The sequence below is a fragment of the Chiloscyllium plagiosum genome, unplaced genomic scaffold (assembly GCF_037043375.1).
Source record: "Chiloscyllium plagiosum isolate Xiang-an unplaced genomic scaffold, Cpla_swu_hap1 HiC_scaffold_17, whole genome shotgun sequence".
Classification (NCBI taxonomy): domain Eukaryota; kingdom Metazoa; phylum Chordata; class Chondrichthyes; order Orectolobiformes; family Hemiscylliidae; genus Chiloscyllium; species Chiloscyllium plagiosum.
The window spans coordinates 29,605,918-29,620,636 of record NW_028270155.1 but is presented as its reverse complement, the minus strand read 5'-3'; the positions used below and the strand labels follow the sequence as shown (position 1 = coordinate 29,620,636).

The following is a 14,719-nucleotide window of genomic DNA, read 5'->3' as shown; positions in this document are numbered from 1 at the left end:
GACCGTTCCTAACCCTCCCGGCTACTGAAACAGCCATTCGAGCTGCTGAAAAAGGGTGGAGTCATCACACTCGTGTTAAGGGCCCCGTGGACGCTCCTTCCCCTTCTGCAGACTGGCAAGCTCATCCTACAGACAACCCTCTGAAAGTGAAGCTGAGCAAAAAGAATGGACTGAGATAAGAGACTATTAAGTATTGGGTTAAAAAAACTGTATCCCAAAACAATTGTAAGTGTTGCATGGACTAACCCCTCCCTGGCATACAAAGGGTTAGGGAATAGACAGATAGGGTTGTGAGCTGAAATGAGTGGTCAGCTTTATATTGTCATGATAATATTGGCGCTAGCTGCCAAGGGGGGGGTGGGAAAAATCATTTTACCGCTTTATGTCAGAATTATGCTAAACTAAAGGGGCATACCGACTGTTGGGTATGTGCGGAGATCCCACACCATGGGGAATCCAGAATTCCTCTCACGGTAATACCACTTACCAAAGAAGAAGTGTATAATGTACAACAATTTGACTCGGGCTCAAACAATACAAAATGGAGATCTGACAGGAGTAATTATAACTTTGCAGGATGGTTCCCTCGACCAGCCACGAAAACTCTGGGCGTTATCGATGGCCTTAGAGTTTCCCCACCTAAAGGAGCAGTAAATACCACTTGTTTTTGTAATCAGAATGATACTGCACTCTTCCAATTAGGAAATTCATCTTGTGTCCACACCAGCCAAGCTACTCCCACAACCATTCCCCAAGTATTGAATGGGACATATTGGGTGGGTGGCTTAAAGGCCTACCCATTTATCCCCGGCGAGAAGTACGTTTGGAGTGGCGGATGTAACGGGAATGGGTGCTGGGACCATCCAGTTCAGACACTATCTCAAAACCAGAAAGGTTGGAGTGGCTGCTGCTACCTTGCCTATATAATTCCCCACTTGCTGTTAAAGAGAGCCCCAAAAATACCTTGGAATAAACAGGGAGGAAGGCGAGTAATCCGGAACGTAACCAAAGGAGATCGCCTCCTCTGGACTTTGATACCTATGTATGGGACCACTCGAGCAGGAGTAGAAATACAAAAGTTAGCGGCTTCTCTGGAAGAGTTGGCCAACAATACTGCTGATGTGTTGGCCGAAACCCAAACCCAAGTAGCAGCCATAACAACCGAAATGATTGCCACTAGGCCAACGACCCTTCAGAACAGGATGGCTCTGGATTATATTCTAGCAGATAAAGGTGGTACCTGTGCACTAATTGGAGAGGAATGTTGTATGTACATACCTGAGGTCGCCACTAACATTACTGATATCTCCAAACATGTGCGAGACAAAATCGCCAAGATAAGGGAGGCCGGTAATCAGTACCGGAACGAAAAAGGATGGGAATGGGTGAATTGGGGATTGACTGGTTGGGGAAGGTAGTTAGTCAATCTAACTATCTATGGATTATTGATATTAGTGGGTCTGGTATTAGGGTTCAATGATCTCAAATGGGTAATGAGCCGCCTGATGACATCCCTTGGGGAAGGAACCCAAATAAACCATCAGATGCTTTTACAATCAGCAGGTGATATGCAACAAAGAGAAAGTCAAAGAATGCTTCTAGAATTTGAGGGACGAACAACACAAATGTAAAATGTAAGATTGTGAACCTCATCGCCAAAAGGTGTAAGAGGGCAGAACATAAGAAAATGAATTAAAGGAGACTTAATAAGTGCAGAAACAACAGTTTTTAAAAAAGAAAAAAGGGGAATTGTGGAAGATTAGAAATGTTTTTGCAGATGGGTGAGGGGGTGTTGTGGGGGGAGGGGAAGGGGACATTATACAAACGGTCGCGGAATTCTTGTAGCATGTAGCATACTCAAGGCTAAGATTTTAATGAATATAGAGGGTCTTTTAAAGCAAATAGTTTTAAGCTAGGAAATAACTTTAAAGTGTTGTAGTTGACCACAAAAAGAAGCAGCAGGGGCATTTCACAATAAAGCTTATAGTATGATAAGAGAAACTGGATAAAAGAACAAGCTGTAACAAACAAGGAACAAAGAATGCAGACAAGGACAGCAGGATGGCCACATAAGAAAATAACTAGGCTTATGATAGGATGGGAAAAGGGAGGCGTGATTCCGCAACTTGTAAACTGAATAAAAATGCTAACAGGCTCTGTTTTCGCGCGTATTTCTGCTTGATTGCAGAAGCGTCCGGTACTTGCAAGGCTGTAATAAATTGTTCTTGTTTCCAAGGCTTTGTCTCAGGCTGATTGATTTGTGAGTGAGTTCTGTTTCTCACAATAGGAAGCCCATATGGGATATAAAACTGACAAATATTTTGCGTCAAATAGACTTTGCTGTAAAAGCTGTGTTACTCAAATAAATAACTAACCTGGCATTAGAGTTACAATAGGTAAATATGTGTATGTTTTTTCAATTACTTCAAATTTCTGCTTCAGTCAATAATAAATACATTTAAAGCTGATAAAATCTACTTCTGTCGTGTATATAACAATTTTTATATCTGGCAAAAACACTATCTGAAGGGTTGCAACCAGAGAGGTGGGTCTCCCAGGGTGTGTATGGTAAAGCTGAACAGACCTGTCTGAACTTATGAACCTGTCTGAACTCTGACTGTCTATTGAAATCCAGGGAGAACAGCAAGAACCACCAATGGTTGTAGCTTCGTTAGACATATCATAACTTTATATTATTGCTAAACCCTTTCTGCTTTCCTTAGAATGGTCACGTCCTTCCCTTGGTTGAAAAGAAAAAGTGCGCTGTTTCCATGAAAAGAGCTTCTGTAACACTTACTTTGATTTATCATACTCTTTTTACTCCAACTGCATTATTTCCATGGGATGCCATATGATAGTTCAGCACTATAATTAAGTATTGTTGGAGTTCCCTCATTCCTGCCACATTCTTGGGATTTGCTTCTGCTGAACCTTCCAAACAAAATATAAATAAAATAATTTTACAGACAACTGACATGTCCATAGTTTTAAATATTTCAAATTTTAGTGGTTGGATTATTTTTACGAACTGCATTGTATTTACAAAACCAAATTTTGTACCCTGGACATTTGAAGTTTGCTATTTGGTTGACTGGTAGGTGTACTGGATAAACACTAGGCTTTTGTGCGGTGCACTGACAGTCACACACTTGCCTTGGTTCTCAGCTTCAAGCACACACCTTGTTCCATCAATCAGAGTGATAATGATGTGCTTAATAGAGTAGCCTATTACTCAGACTCTTCTTGCTGAAAGAAACTAAGATGGCAAGTGAATCATAGAGGTAATTGATATAAAAATAATTAATTTGTGAAAGATTAAAATGAGTACAGATCAATTTTTCATTCCAATCATTGTGAAGTTGATGGGGTGGAGTTTCAAACAGCATGAATAAATATAAAATGTAAGTTTTTACTTTTTCTAAAATTGTGCTGATAATGTCTGCTGGAAATTACTTTTAAAATGATAATGACTTTCCATTATATTTTACAGTTAAAGGATTAGCAATTGTTGTTATTTCTTGTAAGATTATTTTTTCTTTAGTCTCTTTAGATAGCATTGTATTGATTATGGATTTTTTTTAACCTCCCAGCTGACTGTATACCTATCCATCTATATATCTTTTTAAAAAACCAGAAGCACTGCTTTGGTCTACTAAAGGTTGTCTGTCAAATCTGAGAAAACGGGTGAGATTCTGAATGATTACTTTGCATCAGTGTTCACTCAGGAGAGGGATATGATGAATGTTGAGATTAAAGATAGAAGTTTGATTACATAAGATCACGTTGACATAAGTAGGGAAGATGTGTTGGGTGGAGTAGAGGTTATTAAGGTGGACAAATCCCCAGGACAGAATGGGATCTATCCCAGGTTGCTGAGGGAGGCGAGAGAGGAAATAGCTGGGTCCCTGACAGATATCTTTGTAGCATTCTTAAACACAGGTAAGGTGCCGGAGGACTGGAGGGTTGCCCATGTTGTCCCCCTGAACAAGAAGGGTAGTAGGGATATTCCAGGTAACTACATACCAGTGAGCCTGACGTCAGTGGTGGGAAAGTTGTTGGAGAAGGTACTGAGGGATAAAATCTGTTTATATTTGGAAAGGAATGGGCGTATCAGTGATAGGCAACATGGTTTTGTGCGGGGGAGATCGTGCCTTACCAACTTAATAGAGTTCTTTGAAGAAGTGACCAAGTTGATAGATGAAGGAAGGGCTGTAGATGTCATACACATGGACTTTAGTAAGGCATTCGATAAGGTTCCTTATGGTAAACTAATGGAGAAAGTTAAGTCACATGGTGTGCAGGGTGTTCTAGCTAGGTGGATAAAGAACTGGTTGAGCAACGGGAGACAGAGAGTAATAGTTGAAGGGAGTTTCTCGAAATGGAGAAAGGTGACCAGTGGTGTTCCACAGGGGTCAGTGCTGGGGCCACTGTTGTTTGTGATGTACATAAATGATCTGGAAGAGGACACTGTTGGTATGATCAGCAAGTTTGCAGATGACACAAAGATTGGTGGAGTAGCAGAAAGCATAGGGGACTGTCAAAGAAAACAGGAGAATATAGATAGACTGGAGAGTTGGGCAGAGAAGTGGCAGATGGAGTTCAATCCAGGCAAATGTGAGGTGATGCATTTTGGGAAGTCTAATTCTAAAGCGAATTATACAGTAAATGGAAGAGTCTTGGGAAAGGTTGATGAGCGGAGAGATCCGGGAGTTCGGGTCCATTGTACCTTGAAGGTTGCTGCACAGGTGGAAAGAGTGGTCAAGAAGGTACATAGTATGCTTGCCTTCATTGGACGGGGTATTGAGTATAAGAGCTGGCAGGTCATGTTAAAATTGTACAAGACATTGGTTCGGCCACATTTAGAATACTGTGTACAGTTCTGGTCGCCACATTACCAAAAGGATGTGGACACTTTGAAGAAGGTGCAGAGAAGGTTTATGAGGATATTGCCTGGTATGGAAGGTGCTAGCTATGAAGAGAGGTTGAGTAGGTTAAGATTGTTTTCATTAGAAAAAAGGAGATGGAGGGATCTGATTGAGGTCTATAAAATCATGAAGGGTATAGACAGGATAGATAGAGATAAGCTTTATCTCAGGGTGAAGGATTCAATAACAAGAGGTCATGCTTTCAAGGTGAGAGGTGAAATGTTTAAGGGGATACACGCGGCAAATACTTTACACAGCGGGTGGGAGGTGCCAGCAGAGGTGGTAGAGGCAAGCACGGTAGATTCATTTAAGATGCGTCTGGGCAGGTGCATGAGTAGGTGGGGAGCAGAGGGATACAGATGCTTAGGAATTGAGTGACAGGTTTAGACAATGGATTTGGATCGGCTCAGGCTTGGAGGGCCAAAGGGCCTATTCCTAGGCTGTAAATTTTCTTTGTTCTTTGTTCTATGCTGGAAATCCAAAACAAAAACAGAAATTGCTGGAAAATCTCAGGTCTGGCAACATCTGCGGAGATAAATCAGAGTTAATGTTTTGGGTCGAGTGACCCTTCAGAACTGGACTGTTCTGGATGTAGGTTTGCTCGCTGAACTGGAAGGTTAGTTTATTCTTCTTCTATGAATCTATCTAGTTATGCAATTAATTCTTGAATCTAATGACACCCACAATTCCTCTCTTTTGATGCTTACCATGCCGAATTAAGCTACAGATCATTGGTAGTTCTTGCTCTTGCTCTAACCCACTGACTGTCCATTTCAATGGACAGTCAGTGGGTTAGATTCATGAGTTCAAACAGATCTGTTCAGCTTTACCACATATGCCCTGGAAGACCCACCATTCTGCCTGCAATCCTTCAGATAGTGCTTTTGCTATTGTTTATGTCAGCAACAAACTCCACATTTATTTGTGAGTCCGACTTGAATTAACAGCTGCCACACCTCTAGGATATGGCAAGCAACTCCAAACCAGGGGTGATACCCAAGTCCCAAACTGCCTGTCACCATTCTATGTCTTCCAGTTTGGCTTCCATATTCTCTCTCAGCTTTTGGATTCACTGATATTGCTTTATTGTTGTGTGAGCATCTCCCTTTATTTTCCATATACATTCCAGTAATTTTGACATTTGCTTCATCTTGGGAAGCAGGTAGCCTAGTAAATCCTCACTTATACCATCAATTGTATTCATCAACTCCCTACAGGGAGGCTGGATGATAGTATTACTGGAAGTCCGATTGTCATTCTAGTCCAGGGATACAAGCAGAAACTTGAGTTGCTCATTGGGCAATGGATATTAGTCATAAAGTTACAGAGCTGTACAGCACAGAAACAAACCCTTCAGTCCAACTCCTCCATGCTGACCAGATACCCTAACCTAATCTAGTTCCATTTGCCAGCACTTGGCCCATATCCATCTAAATCGTTCCTATTCATATCCAGGTGCCTTTTAAATGTAATTGTGCTAGCCCTCCACTACTTTCTCTAGCAGCTCATTCCATACATGCACCACCCTCTGTGTGAAAACATTGCCCCTTCAGTCCATTTTATATCTTTCCCCTCTCACCCTAAACCTATGCCCACTAGTTCTGGACTCCCCCACCCCCGGGAAAAGACTTTGTCTATTTATCCTACCCATGCCCCTCATGATTTTATACACCCCTATAAGGTCACCCCTCGGCCTCTATCGCTCCGGGAAAAACAGCCCCAGCTTATTCAACCTCTCCCTATAGCTCCAATTCTCCAATCCTGGCAACATCCTTGTAAATCTTTTCTGAACTCTTTGAAATTTCACAACATCCTTCCAATAGGAAGGAGATCAGAATTGTAAGCAATATTCCAAAAGTGGCCTAACCAATGTCCTGTACAGCTCCAAATTGACCTCCCAACTCCTACATTCCATACTCTGACCAATAAAGGAAAACATGCCAAATGCCTTCTTCACTATCCTATCTACCTGCGACTCTACTTTCAAGAAACTATGAACTTGCACTCCAAGGTCTCTTTGTTCAGCAACACTCCCAGAATCTTGCTCTGATTCGCTTTACCAAAATGCAATACCTTGCATTGATCTAAATTAAACTCCATCTGCCACTCCTCAGCCCATCTGATCAAGATCCAAATTTGCTCTGAGGTAACTTTCTTCACTGTTCACTACACCTCCAATTTTGGTGTCATCTGCAAACTTACTAACTATATTTCCTACGTTCGCATCCAAATCATTTATATAAATGACGAAAAGTAGTGGACCCAGGACCGATCCTGTAGCACGCCACTGGTCACAGGCCTCCTGTCTGAAAAGCAACCATCCACCACCTACCTTCGACCTTCGAGCCAGTTCTGAATCCAAATGGCTAGTTCTCTCTGTATTCCATGCTAACCAGTCCCCCATGAGGAACCTTGTCGGACACCTCACTGAAGTCCATATTTTTAATGCTCTGCTCTCATTAATCCTCTTTGTTACTTATTCCAAAAACTCAATCAAGTTGGTGAGACATAATTTCCCATACACAAAGCCATGCTGACTATCCCTAATCAGTCTTTGCCTTTCCAAATACATGAAAATCCTGTCCGTCCAACAATTTGCCCACCTTCAATGTCAGGCCCACTAGTCCATAGTTCCCTGGCTTTCCTTTACCATCTTTCTTAAATAGTGGCACCACGTTAGCCAACCTCCAGTCTTCAGGCACCTCACCTGTGACTATCGATACAAATATCTCAGTAAGGGGCCCAGCAATCACAACCCTAGCTTCCCACAGAGTTCTAGGGTACACCTGATCAGGTCCTGGGGATTTATCCACTTTTATGTGTTTCAAGACATCCAGAACCACCTCCTCTGTGATATAGACGTTTTTCAAGATGTCACTATCTATTTCCCCACATTCAATATCTTCCATGTCCTTCTCCACAGTAAACACTAATACAAAATACTTATTTGCTTGCGGCTGGTCTTTCAGAATTCCCCTTCACTCCAGAATACCATCTGTGTCAGTTTGTGGTGGGCACTAGAAATTTAAAGAGTACATTTTAGGCCAGTACTAAAACCATATGATGCTCTCATCCCTTTTCCTACTGAATTTGGGCAGACACTGTTGACACTCAAACAGCAAGCCATGTTTTTAAGAACAGGAAAATTATTTGTTGCTATCTCCCATTATCCCCACATTCATGAGTGTTTTTCTATTATCTTGATTAAATTTAATTCAAACTTAATGCTATTTGAACATTGCTTTACTCAATATGACTTAGAAGTCCACAAGCTTGTTATAGATCTAATACTGAGGTCTTCATTTTCTAGGTACCTCAAGCCCTTCTCTTTTTTCCGAAACATATGGGACTTGAACTCAGGTCTCTCGATCCAGGGGTAGGGACACCACAGTGGTTGGTTTAAACAGAGCTCGGAAAAGCAATGGCTCTTTCGGTCACCAAGAGTTTCCTGGAGGTGGAAGAAGTGACCTTGGGGGTTTTGTAAAAGGTAATTAAGGCCAAGCTGCTGGAATTAGCACACGAGCTGGAGCTAATTACAGAGAGACAGTTACAGCAATAGCTCAGCATTTACATTTGCTGGAAACGCCATCAGAATCTTTGGAGATGGCTAAAATTCAATTGAAGATGAAGCAGCTTGAGTTAAAGGCAAAAGACAAGGAATTACAATTCAAAGTAGAAGAAAGAGAAAAAGGGAAAGAAAATGAGAGTGAGGAGAAGAAAGAGAAAGAGTTTGAACTTCAGAAATTGACACTGAGACAGGAAATTCAGCTTAAAAGGATAGAGATGAAGGCTGAAGGTAAACTTAGTGAAGAAGAGTGTGAAGATGAGCAAACCCATAGTAGTCAAAGGCCTGGTGAGAATCTGTTTAAACATTTTCAGTCATTGCCTAAATTTGATGAGAAGGATGTGGAAGTCTTTTTCATCTCATTTGAAAATGTGGCTAACCATGTGTGTTTTGTTGATCCAAATAAAACTTGTACACAGAGCTTGTGAGGTATTTGCATCACTATCAGGGGAGGTGTCTGGGGCAGATGAGGAGATGAAAAAATCCATCTTAAGTGCATATGAGCATGTGCCAGAAAACTACAGCCAACATTTCAGGAATCTAAGGAGGGACCCTGGTCAAACCTACACTGAGTTTGAAAGGATCAAATAAAGTAATTTTGATAGGTGGATAAGTGTATTAAAAATGCAGCAAACCAATGACACTCTTAGACAATTATTTTGGAGGAGTTCAAAAATTCACTTCCTGAAGTAGTGAGAACTCATGTGGAAGAGCAGACTTAAAATGGCAAGATTAGCAGCTGATGGTTATGATTTAGTCCATAAAGCAAAGTTTGGCTTCCAGAATCTGTTTCAATCAATGAGGGATAGAAATTGAGGAAAAGAGAAATCCTTGCATGGAAAGGGAAAGATAGATCTCAGTGAAGATCATAAGGATAACTCACCACAGGATAAAAAATAAATTCTTGAAGGGGACAGAAAAGTTAAAAAGCTCTGGTGTTTTCACTGCAATAAAGTAGGCCACATGAAATCACAGTGTTTGGTGGGTGAGAAGTAGTACTGGGAAGCTGGATGTAGGAAAACAGGATAAGCCAGTGAACTCTATTCCAACCAGAACTCTATCAATAAACACATCGAGTTAGACCCCATCTACCACCCCCTGAGAAAAGGAACAGGAAGTGACTTCACCATAGGAAATATCATCACCACAGGAAATGACAACACCAACCCAAAGAAACACAAACATAAATAGAAATCAGGAATTTTCAGCATTGCCTTGCATGAGGTCCACTGAAGATGTTACCTAGTAAGGTAACAAAACGTCTGGAAATGAACCTTTCAGCTCAGCGAACAAACCTACATCCAAAAGCCAGTGAATTTTGTTGGAGTGGTAACAGAAAGTACAACGGAGGCTAGAAAGCTGTACCAGAATGTACAAGCTAGTCAGAGCATAGTTAAGGAGGAAGTGTCAGATCTTCTTAAACCATATACCTGCGAAGGTAAAGTTTATTCGTATAGGCCAGGAGCAGCACGTAAAGAAGTTACAATATTAAGAGACACAGGATCCTCTCAATCTGTGATGCCAAAAGATGAGAAAATATGTACTTCTGAAGGACTACTTCTGGAAAAGATACTAGTAATGGGAATTCATGGTGAGACAAAAAGCGCTCAATTATGTAAAGTGAGGTTAGAGTGTCCAGTGAAGAGTAGAGAATTCATGGTAGGAGTACTGGACAAACTCTCAGCTTCAGGAATACAATTTGTCCTTGCTAATGATATAGCTGATTCACTGGAGTGCTGCCTAGTGTGGTTGAAAAGCCATGGAAACTCAGGCAATTGAACTATTGCAGGACATATGTCCTGTGATTTTTCCTAGCTATGTGGTAACGAGGTCACAAAGTCACCAGCTGAAACAGGAGAGACCAAAGAGTACAGATAAGAAAGTTGAAGTGGAATTAGCAGAGACAAACCAGGAGCAGATAAATGTCAAAGCATACATCTTTGGCTCAGAGAAATTAACTGAGTTTCAGCAGAAAGATGAAAATTTAAAGCAACTATATCAAAAGGCATACACAAAAAAATGAATCCGAGTGTATCCCTGAATGTTAAAAATGACATCTTAATGAGGAAATGGAGACCATCACAGATTCGGGCAGATGAGAAATTGGCAGAAGTTCATCAAATCGTATTGCCAATGGGTTATAGAAAAGAGGTGTTGCGTGTGGTGATTGAGCTACCTGAAGGAGGTCATTTAGGAGTGAGGAAAACTTGAGCTAAAATACAAAATCATTTTTACTGGCCGGGACTGCACAAGGATGTAACTGAATTTTGCCAGACATGTCATACATATCAGATAATTGGAAAACCACAGGCAGTATTAAAACCTGTACCTTTTGTACCTATTCCTGCATTTGAGGAACCTTTCACAAGAGTCTTAATTGATTACATAGGTCCCCCACTTCAAACAAAAAGAGGCAATCAGTATTTGTTCACAATAATGGATGTGTTGACTAGATTTCCAGAAACCATTCCATCATGCAATATCACATCTAAAAGGATTGTAGAGGAATTACTAAGATTTTTCACAAGATATAGATTACTGACAGAGATACCATCAGATCGAGGGTCAAACTTCACATCAAACTTATTCAAGAAAGTTGTGGACAGCTCAGGAATAAAACAATTCAAATCTACTACGTATCACCCAGAAACACAGGGAGAACTAGAAAGCTAGACATTAACGACCATGTTGACAGCTTAAAGTCAAGACTAGCCAGATGAATGGGATAAGGGAATTCTATTTATGTTTTTTGCGACCAGAGATGCACCAAATGAATCGACCAAATTCAGTCCATTTGAATTAGGTTTTGGACAATGAAGTGAGAGGACTGTTAAAATTGATTAAGGAGAAATTAGTAAGTCAAAATTCAGAGACCACATATTTGGACTGTGTGTCAAATTTTAGGGGATGATTAAATAGAGCTGGGGAGTTGGCTAGATAGTATTTAAAAGTATCACAGCATACAATGAAACAGGAAACAGACAAAAAATCAAAAATTCACAATTTTGCTATTATAAGGTATTAGTGTTACTTCCAGTGAAAGGTGAACATTTAAAAGCAAGGTTTATCAAGTCAAAAGGAAATTGAGTGAGGTGAACTACTTGTTAAGGACTCCAGATAGAAAGAAATCTCCGAGTATGTCATGTGAATATGCTGAAAAAGTATTTTGACAGGGAAGGAAAATAAGAGGAGAATGTGTTATTGATTACAGCAAAGAGAAGAGCCAAGTTCAGAGGATTCTGAATTGGACATTCCTTAAATTAAATTGGACAATGAGGAAATTGTCAAAAATCGGGATAAGTTATTGAGTTACCTTCCAGAGGAAAATCAAAATGATCTGAAAGAGTTGTTACTATCACGTGGGGAGATAAGTGGAAATAAGCTGGGAAGTACTAACCTAATTATTACATGATGTTGACACAGGAAATGCTGATTAAGCAACATCTTTGCAGGCCTAATCCTCTAAAGTTGGCACAGGTTCAAAAGGAGATTGAACGCATGCTCCAAGATAACATAACTGAAGTGAGTTACAGTGACTGGAGCTCACCCATAGTAATGGTGCCAAAACCAAATGGTACCCAAAGATTATGTGTGGGATATATCACAAAGTCAATGCAGTTACAAAGACTGATGCATATTGATTCTGCATTTGCAAGACTGTGTTGAGAAGATGGGACAAGCAACTTATATTTCTAAATTGCATTTGCTCAGAGGATACTGGCAGGTACCTTTGTCAGAAAGAGCAAAGGCAATTTCAGCTTTTGTAACGCTGAGTGGACTGTGTCAGTTTAAAGTCATGCCATTTGGTCTGAAAAATGCACCAGCCACACTTCAGAGACTAATCAATGAAGTCATTATTAGATTACCCAACTGTGTCATATATGTTGATGACCTGGTGATTCTTAGTCACACATGGAAGGAAAATTTACACCATTTATCAAACTTGTTAGATGAACTTTGGAAGGCAGGGTTGGTGATAAACTGGGCTAAAAGTGAATTTGCCAAAGCTGAAGTCACCTTCCTAGGGCATGTTACTGGACATGGAAAAATGGCCCCACAGGATGCAAAAATAAAGATAGTTGGGGAGTTTCCCATACCATTGACAAAATAAGCAGTATTATGGTTGCTGAGATTGAGTGGATTTTATCGAAAATTTGTCCCAAATTTCAGCAGTGTGGCTGCTCCACTCACTGAATTGCTAAAGAAAGGCAAAAAAGTTTCAGTGGACAGCGGACTATCAGAAGGCATTTGACAGTCTGTTAGCTGTGTTAACCATTGCTCCGGTATTAGTCACACCTAATTACACAAAGCCATTCAAGGTGGTTATCGATGCAAGTGATGTGGGTGTCGTTGCTGTGCTCTTGCAAGAAGACAACAAGAAGATAGCAAGACCTATTGGGCATTTCTCCAGGAAGTTGAACATTCATCAGCAGAAATATTCAATGATTGAGAAGGAGACTTTGAGCTTGGCATTTGCAGTGTTTCTGTTCCCAGTAACATATCTGAGACAATCATATACACTGATCATAATTGTTACAACATGGAGTAAACCCTCCTGCTTAATTTAAAGCAGCAACACAGAAAAAAAATTCCCTTGCAGTAATCTGTGAAACTTTGAGGCCAAGAACTATTTAAAGTAAAAATTAACTTTATTTCTTAAAGTATAACAGAGAATAATTAACTACCAACTACTTACAACTCCTTCCTCTAACCTATCTTTTACCTTCCCTTTCTACAATACTAGTCTGAGAAAACCCCCGATCAAGATTTGCCAAACTTCAAATTTTCAAAATCAGCCAGACGTGAAATCTTCCTTCCTCAGTATTCTTTTCTTAGGGATTTTTGTTTCACAGGTCACCGATCTATAAAGGTACCTTGAAAAAGCTATTTTTTGGGCAATCTCTAAATGCTGGTGGTGTGGCAGTTCTCTGCCCAACTGTTCAATTTTCCCCAGTCTTAAACCCCCAAAGCATCGGATTGTGTCATTGGCTTTTAAGATTGTCAATATACTAAGTTCAAACTTGATTGGAATTTGGTATTTTTTGGGGTATAATTTAAACCGATTGGCCTAATTTGAATCTGTTTTTGTCTCCAGGCAACTAGCTACCCTAGCTACCCCAGTAGCTGGACCACATATTACATTGTATCTTATTCAGAACACTTGGTGCTGTCAGGTAATTCTACTAGCTTTTAACTCCCTTAAAGGTACAGTACACCCACATCAACATAACACCTCTCCCCTTAAGAAAAAAATAAAGCATCATAATGAAAAGGTGGTTTTTTTTAAAACACATTTTAAACACATTAAACACTTTGACATTCAGATAACTTCAGTATAAGTTCGCCTAATGTCTTCCCACGTATCTGTATGTGTAAGTATGTATATATTATATATAATATATATAAACATTAAATAATTACAAATCTCAAGTAACGTTTATCAGTTAAATCCGCGATAATGCATCTGCGATTGCATTCTTACAACTTGCAACATGTATGATTTTAATATTAAAAGTCTGTTACGTAAGGCTCCAATGAAATAGTTTCATATTCTTGTCTCTAAAGCGTTCTAAGAATGTAAGCAGATGATGATCCATGTACAGAACCATCTCTGACACATTGTTCGTGACATAAAAATTAAAATGCTGTAAGGCCAGTACCAAACTCAATAGTTCTTTTTCGATTGTGGAATATTTCCTCGGGTGGACGTTGAGTTTCTTCAGAAAGTAACCAATTAGTAGTTCAAACCCATCCTCATCTTCCTGTAGGAGTACAGCAACCAACTCCAATGTCACTAGCATTGATGGCAACTTTAAAAGGTTTTTAAAAGTTTGGTGCAGTTAAGACTGGTTTGGTGGTTAATATTGATTTCAAATGGTCGAATGCTTCCTGGCATTGTTCTGTCCACCGAAACTTTGTGTTCTTCTTCAGCAAATCGGTTAATGGTGCCACGACACTGCTGAAGTTTGGAACAAATGTCCGATTGAATCGGCCAAGTCCTAAGAATTGAAACACCTCTTTCTTCAAAGTTGCTCGTGGAAGTACATCAAGGCCTTTGTCTTTGTATTCCATGCGGTCAACCTTCAATGACCAAGGTTTGGAGATACTGGTGTTGGAGAAAATCCAGGTATTTTTCAATGTATAATTTCAGTTACATTACACTGTAAACTTTTGCTATAAATTCTGTGCCTTTCAATTGTGTCCTCCACAACCACCTGATGAAGGAGCG

General features: G+C 40.1%; 1 pseudogene; it reads left to right on the top strand.

Annotated features, from left to right (window-relative positions):
* The first annotated feature begins 299 nt into the window (after positions 1-299).
* Positions 300-2,473, top strand: LOC148147301 (syncytin-1-like; annotated as a pseudogene).
* The last annotated feature ends 12,246 nt before the right edge of the window (positions 2,474-14,719 follow it).